We start from the raw sequence: 12778 nt of genomic DNA on the forward strand, positions 1-12778 counted from the left end.
CACTGGCACCCTGTCCTAGTAAATTCCCAGTTAATTGCTGGGACAGGGTGCCAGTGGAAAAGGGATTTATTAAAGAAAGGATTTTTTTAAATTTTTATTTAATTTTATGTATATATACAGCAAAAAGTGAAAGAACAAGAAAAATATGCTGTACAAGTACAGAGTAATTACAATGCTTCTTAGAATAAATTGAATGTTGCAACTAATAATACAAACAAACAGACAGAATTCAATATTCTATTTCTTGTTCCTACAGAAAAAAATCTGTAACTAACTAATCCTACATCTATACCCCCTAAACTTTTTTTAAAAAGAGAAAAGGCTGCTGTGATGCCTTAAACCACCAAAAAGGTGATAGTCCTCATACATTGATGGATTCTCTTATATGTAAATAAGTTCAGGAAGAAACTACAAATATTTTGTATGTTACATACAAAATAGTAAACTACTGTATTATTCATTAAACATTAAAATATTTAATAAAAGTGCCACATTTTATTAAACTTCAGTTTTCAAAATATTACATCTAATCTTCTCGAGGTTCAAGCATGATATGGTTTGGGTCATCCATTGAGCATAACTGGGAGGATTAGTCCTTCCATCTTAGCAAAATACATATACCCATTAAAGTGGCAAAAGATATCACATGGCAATCTGATCACCAATAATTAACTGTTCTTAATCACAACACCAAATAAAGCTGTAATGGGATGAGCTTGAATAGTAACCAAGAAAATATGGGAAAATGCATTAAAAATTTATTTCCAATAGTGATCTAAAACATATGAAATAAGGAAGAAACCCCATTAAGACATCTGTCGCATAAATGGTTGATAGTAGGAAAAATTTTACTTAATTTATCTTTGGATAAATGTTCTGTATGTACTGTCTTGAATTGAATAAGTGAATGATGTGCACAAATGGAAAAGGAATGGACCAATTTTAAACACTTCGTCCATATATCCTTAGAGTAGTTTGTAAGTCACTCTCCCAAGCAAATAGAAACACAATGTATTTTAGAAATTAATCCATAAATGAATCCTGTTACACCCTTCTGACAAGGATTTAACTGAAAAAAATAAGTCATACAATTACTATCATGGGAGAACGAAAAAGTAGTAACTTGGTTTCTCAGAAAATCTCTCACCTGTAAATATCTTTAAAAATAGAACTTGGGTAGATTGAATTTATGTGACAAATGCTCAAAGGTCATAAAGTTATTTTCTTCGATATTCACTAAGGAGAAGGATAATGAATTGTGCAGGGTAAAGGAAGCAAGGAGGGTAATTATGGAAAGGTCAAGCTCGACTGTGCTACTGGAGTGTGTAACCTAAATGAGTACTGCATTGGTTGAGGCATTCCATTTTCCTGTCCAAGTAAATACTGAAGATACTGTGACACTATGCAGGTACACAATCCTTTAGCTGGAACCCTTGGGGGACAGTGTGTTCCGAATTTCGGATTTTTCCGGATTTCGGAAAGCCAGATTTAGGCCCATCCGAATTGTGCTGCCGTATCCACCCCCACCCACCTCCAGTTGCGCTGCAGTCTCCCCCCCCCTCCCCCGCCCGACTCGCGCTGCCATTCTCTCCCCCCCTCACCCGCCCGACTCGTGCTGCCAGTCTCTTCCCCCACCCGACCGCGCTGCCGGTCTCTCCCCCCCCCCGCCCCCTCGCCCGCCCGACTCGCGCTGCCGTCTCTCTTCCCACTTGCCAGATTTTGGAACTTTCTGGATTTTAGATGTCCGGATAAAGCAGGGGTGTCAAACTCAAAGTCACGGAGGGCCAAAATTAAAAACTTGGACTAAGTCGAGGGCCGAACTAAATATTTATTGAAAATTTTCAACAACATCTGCATGTTTTCTCTTCTTTCAACATATGTAATGTTAAACTTTTTCTTATTAAAATAAATGTTTAATAATAGTTTTGGATAAACTCTTTCCAGAAGCATTAACAAATGAGAAATAAAATATTCAATAAATAATATTTCTCTATAGAGGATTTGTCAAATGTTGCTAGTGTGCTGTCGAATAGTAAAATCTGAGGGCTATTGAGAATGTGGGAGAATAACATGATTCCTGAAACAATCAAATGGGTGACTGATTGTGGGCATGAACTCTCACAGGGTTATTTGCCATGCCCTTTTTCCATTGGTACAGATATCCTTTGATTGACACACTTTTCAAGTTTTATGCCGAATGAGCTTGTATCCAGGTGCAGGACCATTTTTAACCAGGAATATATTTATCACTGTGACACGAAACTATTGGAAGATCGTTTTATCCTGAGATTAAAGTTCATAATCCTTACTCAGGCCTGTGTGCGGGAGGGCGGGGTTTGCGGGCGATCGGGTTGGACAACGACAGTGCGGGGGCATCGGCACTCGCTGCAGAGCGGCATCTCGGCGGATCAGCGTCCCCGTCACTGTGAGTCGCGGGTCGGCCCGCAGCAGGGAGGGGGAGTGGGCAACGGTCCTGGCGAGGTCAGGCCTGAGGCCTCCAGTTCCGGGCGCTGGGAAGCGGCCTTTGCTTCCCCTGACACCGGCCAGGCCCCAAAACCAGAGTCCACGATGAGACCCTGCAACGTAAACAGAGGAGGTGGGGGCGATTAGCGGGCTGACGCCAATGCATTCTGGGATTTGTTGTATTACTGTGCATGCGCTATACTGGCGTGGCGGCCAGCGGGCCACCTCTAATACATTTTTGAAATGATCTTGCGGGCCAAATATAATTATATCACGGGCCAAATATGGCCCAAAGGCCAGAGTTTGACATGTGTGGGATAGAGGATTGTGTACCTGTATAAAGACCAGGGTGGTCCTCTTGTGTCCTGACATTTTGTTCATCCTTTATTCAGTGGGATGATCCTGAGTAATGTGATTAACACATACTTTTTTTGTCCTTTGCTCTTCCACAATCTTTGAGCATCTCAACTAGAATTTTTCTTTGCTTCCAATGAGAGGTTGTGAGTTAGTGTTAACTCTTTTTCTTTCTGCCAATGCTGTCTTATCTGCTGACTTTGCAGCATTTTGTTTTTATTTTGCCTTGAGAAGTTGACCATTTCGCTGCCATTTATAAAACATCACCACAAGAGACTGAGTTTATTGAATGTCTACGAGATACTTTCTTGGAGCAGCTAGTGGAGGAACCTACCAGGGGGAAGTCGATTCTGGACTTGGTGCTGTGCAGTGACGCAGAGTTAATAAGTGACCTCGATGTAGGGGAGCCATTAGGGAATAGTGACCATGGTATGGTTACTTTTGAGCTGCAATTAGAAAGGGAAAAAGAAAGGAAGTCGGAAGCATCTGTACTGCAGTTAAATAAAGGGGATTATGCAGCTATGAGGGAGGAGCTAGCCAAAATAAAATGGAAAGATACACTAGCTGGGAGGACAACTGGGGAAAAATGGCAGGTATTTTTGGACATTTTTCACAGGTTTCAGGACAAATTTATTCCAAAGTGGAGGAAAGGCTCTAGGAGATGCAAATGGCAGCCGTGGCTAACTAATGAAATCAAGTGTAATATCAAATCCAAAGGGAGTAAGTATAGGATAGCGAAGCGGAGTGGGAAGTTAGAGGATTGGGAAACCTTCAAAGAGCATCAGAGGGTAACTAAGAAAGTCTTAAGGGAGGGGAAAATGAAGTACAAGAGGAAATTAGCAAATAATATAATGGAGGATAGCAAAAGCTTTTTTAAATATGTGAAGAGGAAGAAATTGGTTCGGTCTAAAATTGGTCCATTAAGAATGGAAAAGGGTGAAATTATTACCGGAAACAAGGAGATGGCTGAGGAATTTAACAAATACTTTGCAACTGTCTTCACCAAGGAGGATATAGGTTATGGTCAGTTAGGGGGTAGTGGTCATGCGGTATCAAGAGACTTGGGGAACTTTCCTGGGGAAGTAGGGGATCTAATGGATACCCAGATCCAGAAACAGGAGGTTGTGAGTAAATTGTTGGGACTGAGGGCTGATAAATCCCCAGGGCCTGATGGGCTGCATCCCAGGGAGCTTAAAGAAGTTGCTATGGAAATTGTGGAAGCACTGGTCGACATTTTCCAAAGTTCCATCGATTCGGGGGAGGTCCCTGAGGATTGGAGAGTGGCTGATGTGGTGCCGATTTTTAAGAAGGGAGGGAGGGAGAAAACGGGAAATTATAGACCGGTCAGCCTGACGTCGGTGGTGGGGAAGATATTGGAGTCTATCGTAAAAGGAGTAATAGCAGAACACTTAGGCAGAAATAATAGTATAAGGGCTAGTCAGCATGGATTCCTTAAGGGTAAGTCATGCTTGACTAACCTTCTGGAATTTTTCGAGGATGTGACAAAGAGGGTGGACTTGGGAGAGCCAGTGGATGTGGTGTATTTGGACTTCCAGAAGGCCTTTGATAAGGTACCGCACGGGAGACTCGTGGGCATGATCAGGGAGCATGGTATTGGAGGTAAGGTGCTGACATGGATAGGAAATTGGTTAAGAAATAGGAAACAAAGGGTTGGGGTAAGCGGGTCTTTTTCAGGATGGCAGGATGTGACGAGTGGAGTGCCGCAGGGATCGGTATTGGGTCCTCAGTTGTTTGTAATTTATGTAAATGATTTGGATGAGGGGATTATTAATAACTTGAGCAAATTTGCAGATGACACGAAACTGGGTGGCGGTGTGAGGAGGATGTCAGGAAAATGCAGAGGGACTTGGACAGGTTGGGGGAGTGGGCTGCTGAATGGAAGATGATATTCAATGTAAGCAAATGTGAGGTTATCCATTTTGGGGGCAATAATAGGAAAGCTGAGTATTATTTAAATGGAGACAAGCTAGGGAGTGGGGAGGAGCAGATGGATCTGGGAGTTGTTCACCGGTCACTGAAGACTAGTATGCAGGTTCAGAAAGCTGTGAAGAAGGCTAATGGCATGTTGGCTTTCATAAAGAGGGGATTGGAGTATAGGAACAGAGACGCCCTTCTGCAGTTGTACAGGGCCCTGATGAGACCCCACCTGGAGTATTGCGTCCAGTTCTGGTCTCCAATTTTGAGGAAGGACATACTAGCTATAGAGGGTGTGCAGCACAGATTTACAAGGTTAGTTCCAGGGATGGCGGGGTTGACATATGCTGAAAGGCTAGAAAAACTGGACTTGTATCCAATGGAGTTTAGAAGGATGAAGGGGGACATGATTGAGGTATACAGACAGGGTGAAGTCGGATTACTTGTTCCCAATGATGGGGGAGACGAGGACTAGAGGGCATAGTTTAAGAATACAGGGTAGGCCCTTTAGGACGGAGATGAGAAAACATTTTTTTACCCAGAGAAGTGTGAATCTGTGGAATGCTCTGCCACAGAGGGTGGTAGAGGCAGATTTGCTGATTATGTTCAAAAGAGATTTAGATAAGACTCTAATGGGCAAAGGAGTTAAGGGTTATGGGGATAAGGCTGGAAAGGGGTACTGATGGTAGTGATCAGCCATGATCTGTAAAATGGCGGTGCTGGCTCGACGGGCCGAAGGGCCTTCTCCAGCTCCTATTGTCTATTGTCACTATGAGGTGTTTTAAGGTCCTTTTTTTTTCCCCAGTTTATACAAGTCTTTATTACTAAATCTAAGGCTGAATTCACACAACAATATGCAAGCCCTTCCCAATTATACTTATCAACGCCTGGACTGGTCCCAACTGCCGAAGCGAGGCAATGACTGCACACTTGTAGTAGGTTGTCGGGGCGCCAGTAGCAGCTTCTCTACCTCCCTCGACCAGGACGTTAGCTGGACTCTTGAAGTTCTTCTTCTTGCTGAGAGATGTTGCCACCTCCAAGGTCCATTGAGGAATATCTTATGGGTCTGGAAAAATATTGCTTTGCTTCTGCTATCACAGATTTCCTCCTTTTGTTTGATTATTTTGTGTTGAGCAGAGCTGAAAATGATTTTATGGGCAACTCCTTTGTGCTTGTGTATTTAAAATTTGGAATTAATAGCCATCACAAACCACTGAACTCCATTTTTGCATAATATTGTTGAATCTGTTTCATTCTGCAGGTTATCTATTTTATCACCTCTGACCATGTGTTAAATCATAAATGTATGCCACCTTGACACTAATGAAACTTTTTTTTAACATTTTTTATTTTTCACACTATAAACCATACTGACCAAGATACATAGAGACATTTTTTCTCTTGAATATATACAGTGTCATTTTCTCCCCCTTTTTCCCCCCTCCCTCCCTCACCCCCTTTCCCATTTATTTGAAGTTCAATCTATAAGATACATTAAACCCATTAAACAATGTTGTCACTTAATAAAAATAAACAAGAAATTTTACTGAGTCAGTTCTTTTCGTTGTCTTCTCCTTCTGTCATTTTAGGTGGTGGAAGTCCATGGTAGGATTTCGCTATTGTATTTCATGTATGGCTCCCATATTTGTTTGAATATTGTGATGTTATTAATGGAATACATTTATTCATTTCTATGTACCATTGTTGTATTCTCAAGTTGTCTTCTAATTTCCAGGTTGACATAATACATTTTTTTGCTACAGCTAGGGCTATCATAAGAAATCTTTTTTGTGCTCCATCCAAATCGAGTCCAAATTCTTTATTTCTTATATTACTTAGGAGGAAGATCTCTGGGTTTTTTGGTATATTGCTTTTTGTGACTTTATTTAATATCTGGTTTAGATCTTCCCAAAATTTTTTCACTTTCTCACGTGTTCAAATTGCATGAATTGTTATTCCAGTTTCCTTTTTACAGCGAAAACATCTGTCTGATACTGTTGGGTCCCATTTATTTAACTTTTGAGGTGTGATGTATAGCCTGTGTATCCAGTTATATTGTATCATGCGTAACCTCGTGTTTATTGTATTTCTCAGTTCCGAAGCATAGCTTTTCCCATGTTTCATTCTTTATCTTTATGTTTAGATCTTGTTCCCATTTTTGTTTAGGTTAACCGTTTGTTTCCTCGTTCTCCTTTTCTTGCAGTTTGATGTACATGTTTGTTATAAATTTTTTAATTATCATTGTGTCTGTAATCACATATTCAAAATGACTTCCTTCTGGTAACCTCAGACTGTTTCCCAATTTGTCCTTCAAGTAGATTTTCAGTTGGTGGTATGCAAACATTGTATCGTGAGTTATATTATATTTGTTCAAAGGATAATAATTTATTTCCCGAAAAACAATTTTCTATTCTTTTGATCCCTTTTCTCTCCCATTCTCTAAAGGAAAGGTTATCTATTGTGAAAGGGATTAGCTGATTTTGCGTCAATATTAGTTTTGGTAGTTGGTAATTTGTTTTATTCCTTTCTACATGAATCTTCTTCCAAATGTTGAGCAGATGATGCAATACCGGTGAATTCCTACGTTGCACCAATTTTTCATCCCGTTTATATACTATATGTTCAGGTATTGTCCCCCCTATTTTATCTAGTTCTAATCTGGTCCAATCTGGTTTTTCCCTTGTTTGATAAAAATCTGATAGGTATCTTAATTGTGCGGCCCTATAATAATTCTTAAAGTTTGGTAGTTGTAAGCCTCCTTGTTTGTACCATTTTGTTAATTTATCTAGTGCTATCCTCGGTTTCCCCCCTTTCCATAAGATTTTCCTTATTATTTTCTTTAACTCCTTAAAGAATTTCTCTGTTAGGTGAATTGGTAATGACTGAAATAGGTATTGTATCCTTGGGAAAATGTTCATTTTAATACAGTTTATCCTTCCTATCAGTGTTAGTGGTAAGTCTTTCCAATGCTCTAAGTCGTCTTGTAATTTTTTCATTAATGGATGATAATTTAGTTTATATAGATGGCCAAGATTTTTATTAAGTTGTATACCTAGTTATCGCATTGCTTGTGTTTGCCATCTAAATGGTGATTCTTCCTTAAACTTTGTGAAATCCACATTATTCATTGGCATTGCTTCACTTTTATTTGCGTTGATCTTGTACCCCGATACTTCTCCATATTCCTTCAATTTCCTATGTAATTCTTTTATTGATATTTCTGGTCCTGTTAAGTATATTATAACGTCATCTGCAAATAGACTGATTTTATATTCCTTCTCTTTTATTTTTATCCCTCTTATTTTATTTTCTGTTCTTATCAGTTCTGCTAACGCGAACAGTGAGGGAGATAGTGGACATCCCCGCCTTGTTGATATGCTTAAGTTAAATTGTTTTGATATATATCCATTTACTGTCACTTTCGCCAATGGGCTCTTATATAATGCTTTAATCCAATTAATATATTTCTCTGGTAGGCTGAATTTTTGTAGTACTTTGAATAAATAATTCCATTCTACTCAGTCAAAGGCCTTCTCTGCATCTAAAGCAACCGCTACTGTTGGAGTTTTATTTCCTTCTACTGCATGAATTAAGTTAATAAATTTACAGATATTGTCCATTGTTCGTCTTTTTTTAATAAATCCAGTTTGGTCTAGATTTACTATTTTTCGTACATAGTCGGCCAATCTGTTTGCTAATAGTTTAGCTATTATCTTATAATCTGTGTTAAGTAGAGATATTGGTCTATATGATGCTGGTGCTTGTGGATCTTTCCCTGTCTTTGGTATTACTGTAATTATTGCTGTTTTGCATGAATCTGGTATGTTTTGTGTTTTATCAGTCTGGTTGATTACTTCCAGGAGGGGAGGAATTAATAAGTCTTTAAATGTTTTATAGAATTCTATTGGGAGTCCATCCTCTCCTGGTGTTTTATTGTTCGGTAGTTTTTTTAATATCTCCTGTAATTCTTCTATTTCAAATGGTTTTATTAATTTATTTTGCTCCTCTGTTTGTAATTTTGGTAGTTCAATTTTAGTTAGAAATTCATCTATTTTGTCTTCTTTCCCTTCGTTTTCAGTTTTATATAGTTGTTCATAGAATTCCCTGAAGTTTTCATTGATCTCCGTTGGATTATATGTAATTTGTTTGTCCTTTTTCCTTAATGCCAATACCATTCTTTTAGTTTGTTCTGTCTTAAGCTGCCATGCTAGAATTTTGTGCGTTTTTTCTCCTAGCTCATAATATTTCTGTTTAGTCTTCATTATGTTCTTCTCCACCTTATATGTTTGTAGTGTTTCATATTTTATTTTTTTGTCTGCCAATTCTCTTCTTTTAGTTGTATCTTCCTTTATCGCTAATTCTCACCAAGACACAAGAGAAACTTGTCCGTGAACTACTCTTTGCAGATGATGCCGCTTTAGTTGCCCATTCAGAGCCAGCTCTTCAGCGCTTGACGTCCTGCTTTGCGGAAACTGCCAAAATGTTTGGCCTGGAAGTCAGCCTGAAGAAAACTGAGGTCCTCCATCAGCCAGCTCCCCACCATGACTACCAGCCCCCCCACATCTCCATCGGGCACACAAAACTCAAAACGGTCAACCAGTTTACCTATCTCGGCTGCACCATTTCATCAGATGCAAGGATCGACAATGAAATAGACAACAGACTCGCCAAGGCAAATAGCGCCTTTGGAAGACTACACAAAAGAGTCTGGAAAAACAACCAACTGAAAAACCTCACAAAGATAAGCGTATACAGAGCCGTTGTCATACCCACACTCCTGTTCGGCTCCGAATCATGGGTCCTCTACCGGCACCACCTACGGCTCCTAGAACGCTTCCACCAGCGTTGTCTCCGCTCCATCCTCAACATCCATTGGAGCGCTCACACCCCTAACGTCGAGGTACTCGAGATGGCAGAGGTCGACAGCATCGAGTCCACGCTGCTGAAGATCCAGCTGCGCTGGATGGGTCACGTCTCCAGAATGGAGGACCATCGCCTTCCCAAGATCGTATTATATGGCGAGCTCTCCACTGGCCACCGTGACAGAGGTGCACCAAAGAAAAGGTACAAGGACTGCCTAAAGAAATCTCTTGGTGCCTGCCACATTGACCACCGCCAGTGGGCTGATAACGCCTCAAACCGTGCATCTTGGCGCCTCACAGTTTGGCGGGCAGCAGCCTCCTTTGAAGAAGACCGCAGAGCCCACCTCACTGACAAAAGGCAAAGGAGGAAAAACCCAACACCCAACCCCAACCAACCAATTTTCCCTTGCAACCGCTGCAATCGTGTCTGCCTGTCCCGCATCGGACTGGTCAGCCACAAACGAGCCTGCAGCTGACGTGGACTTTTTACCCCCTCCATAAATCTTCGTCCGCGAAGCCAAGCCAAAGAAAAAAAAAGAGAAAAGAATTCTTTTTCTGTATTTGTTATTTCCCTTTCCAACTTTTCTGTTTCCTGATTGTAGTCCTTCTTCATCTTAGTTACATAACTTATTATCTGCCCTCTGATGAAGGCTTTCATTGTGTCCCATAGTATAAACTTTCACTGATTCCGTATTTATTTCAAAGTACATTTTAATTTGACGTTCAATTAATTCTCTAAAATCCTGTCTTTTAAGTAGCATGGAGTTTAATCTCCATCTATATGTTCTTGGTGGGATGTCCTCTAGCTCTATTGCCAATAACAGGGGTGAGTGATCCGATAATAGTCTAGCTTTATATTCCGTTTTCCTAACTCTCCCTTGGATGTGGGCTGATAACACGAATAGGTATATCCTTGAGTATGTTTTGTGTCTTCCCGAATAATATGAATATTCCTTTTCCTTTGGGTGTTGTTTCCTCCATATATCCAAAAGTTGCATTTCTTGCATCGATTTAATTATAAATTTGGTTACTTTGTTCTTTCTGTTAGTTTTTTTCCAGTTGTATCTATGTTTGAGTCAAAGTTAAGGTTAAAATCCCCTCCTATTAGTATGTTCCCTTGCGTATCTGCTCTCTTCAAAAAAATATCTTGCATAAATTTTTGATCTTCTTCATTAGGTGAGTATACATTGAGTAAATTCCAAAATTCTGAATATATCTGACATTTTATCATTACATACCTCCCTGCTGGATCTATTATTTCCTCTTCTATTTTGATTGGTACATTTTTATTGATTAATATAGCTACTCCTCTGGCTTTTGAATTATATGATGCTGCTGTTACATGTCCTATCCAATCTCTCTTTAATTTCTTGTGTTCCACTTCAGTTAGATGTGTTTCTTGTACGAATGCTATATCAATTTTTTCTTTCTTCAGTAAATTTAACAGCTTCTTCCTTTTGATTTGGTTATGTATTCCATTAATATTTAAAGTCATATAGTTCAACATAGTCATTTCATACTTTGTTTATCTTTCTTTCCGTTTCCTCATCACCACCTTCCCTTCTTATCCATTTCTGCTTTCATTTTTGAACACATTATAAGACAACATTTCTAAAACATAAAATATTTCAACTATTCTCATATCTAAAATTCCTTTAACCCCAACAATGTCGGGCAACCACATCTCCCCTCTCCATTTGGATTTGCGAATCCGCTCGCAAGCGTCAACTGATTTTGCAGTGACTTTTATTCTTCCCCACCCAGCCCCCCCCAGAAAACATTTTATTCTTCATATATAACAAAGCTCATTCTCTTAATTCCCTCCTTACTTCCTTTCTTTCCCTTCTTAGTTCTTACTTATACTCTATTTTATATATATATATATATAAATATATATATATATATATATATATATATAGGTATAGTTTGTTGTCATTTTTGTTCTTGTTACATCTCTTCATCTCTCTGTCTGTTTTGTAGTTGTTCTGCAAATTTTCATGCTTCTTCCGGATCCGAGAATAGTTTGCTTTGCTGCCCCGGGATAGCTATTTTAAGTACCGCTGGGTATTTTAACATAAATTTATAACCTTTTTTCCATAGGGTCATTTTTGCTGCATTAAACTCCTTCCTCTTCTTCAGGAGTTCAAAACTTTTTTGACCCTTGTATTCCAGTGGTTTTTTGTCTTCTCTTATTTTTTTCATTGCCTTCTCGAATATATTTTCTCTTGTTTTATATCTTAGGAATTTTACTAGAATGGATCTTGGTTTTTGTTGTGGTTGTGGTTTAGGGGCTAATGTTCTGTGTGCCCTTTCAATTTCCATTTCTTCCTGTAATTCTGGCCTTCCTAGGACCCTGGGGATCCATTCTTTTATAAATTCTTTCATATTTTTGCCTTCTTCATCTTCCTTAAGGCCCACTATCTTTATATTGTTTCTTCTATTATAATTTTCCATTATATATATCCTCTGAGCTAACAGCTCCTGTGTTTCTTTAACTTTTTTATCAGATTCTTCCAATTTCTTTTTTAAGTCATCTACCTCCATTTCTATGGCTGTTTCTCGTTCTTCCACCTTGTCTACTCTTTTTCCTATTTCTGTCATGATCATCTCTAATCTATTCACTTTTCTTCTGTACTTTTTATTCTTCTTTTTATTTCATTGAATTCTTGTGTCTGCCATTCTTTTACTGTTTCCATATATTCTTTAAAAAAATATGTCCATGTACTTGCCCTTCCCTTCATCTTCCATTTCTCTGTGTTCTCCCTCCTCTTCTTCTGAGTCCACTCCAGGATTTGTGTCCTTTACCTCTGTCTCTTCTGGTTTTCTTGTTGCTTTGTTTGTTTTATTTTGTTGGGTATTTTTGTTTTTATTATTTTTATTAAAAGTGTCTTGGTGTTGGTCTTCTTCCTCTGAGTTGGTCATCTGTTGTTTCTCTGATTTCCTTTTTTTTATTCTCTTCCTTCTTATTCCCATTATTTTCTATGTTTTCCTGTTGAGAGCCCTGCTGTCGTGTTATACTTGTCTGTTTGAGCTGTGGAGATTTACTCCTCAGTTGGTCCCCCCTCCTGTTGGTGTTGTTTTTGCCTTGTGCTTCGTGCATGCACGAATCCTTGCGCATGCGCGGTTGCACACTTTTGTTTGGCTCCGTGAGCCATATTTGTAGC

The 12778-nt window shown here is 39.2% G+C and overlaps 1 protein-coding gene across 2 annotated transcripts in view; it reads left to right on the top strand.

Moving 5' to 3' along the window:
• The window catches only part of abl1 (c-abl oncogene 1, non-receptor tyrosine kinase), a 194745-nt gene that overhangs the window by 77314 nt on the left and 104653 nt on the right, over positions 1-12778 (top strand). The gene's annotated exons all lie outside the window — the stretch shown is intronic.

The sequence above is a fragment of the Narcine bancroftii genome, chromosome 1, assembly GCF_036971445.1.
Source record: "Narcine bancroftii isolate sNarBan1 chromosome 1, sNarBan1.hap1, whole genome shotgun sequence".
Lineage (NCBI taxonomy): Eukaryota > Metazoa > Chordata > Chondrichthyes > Torpediniformes > Narcinidae > Narcine > Narcine bancroftii.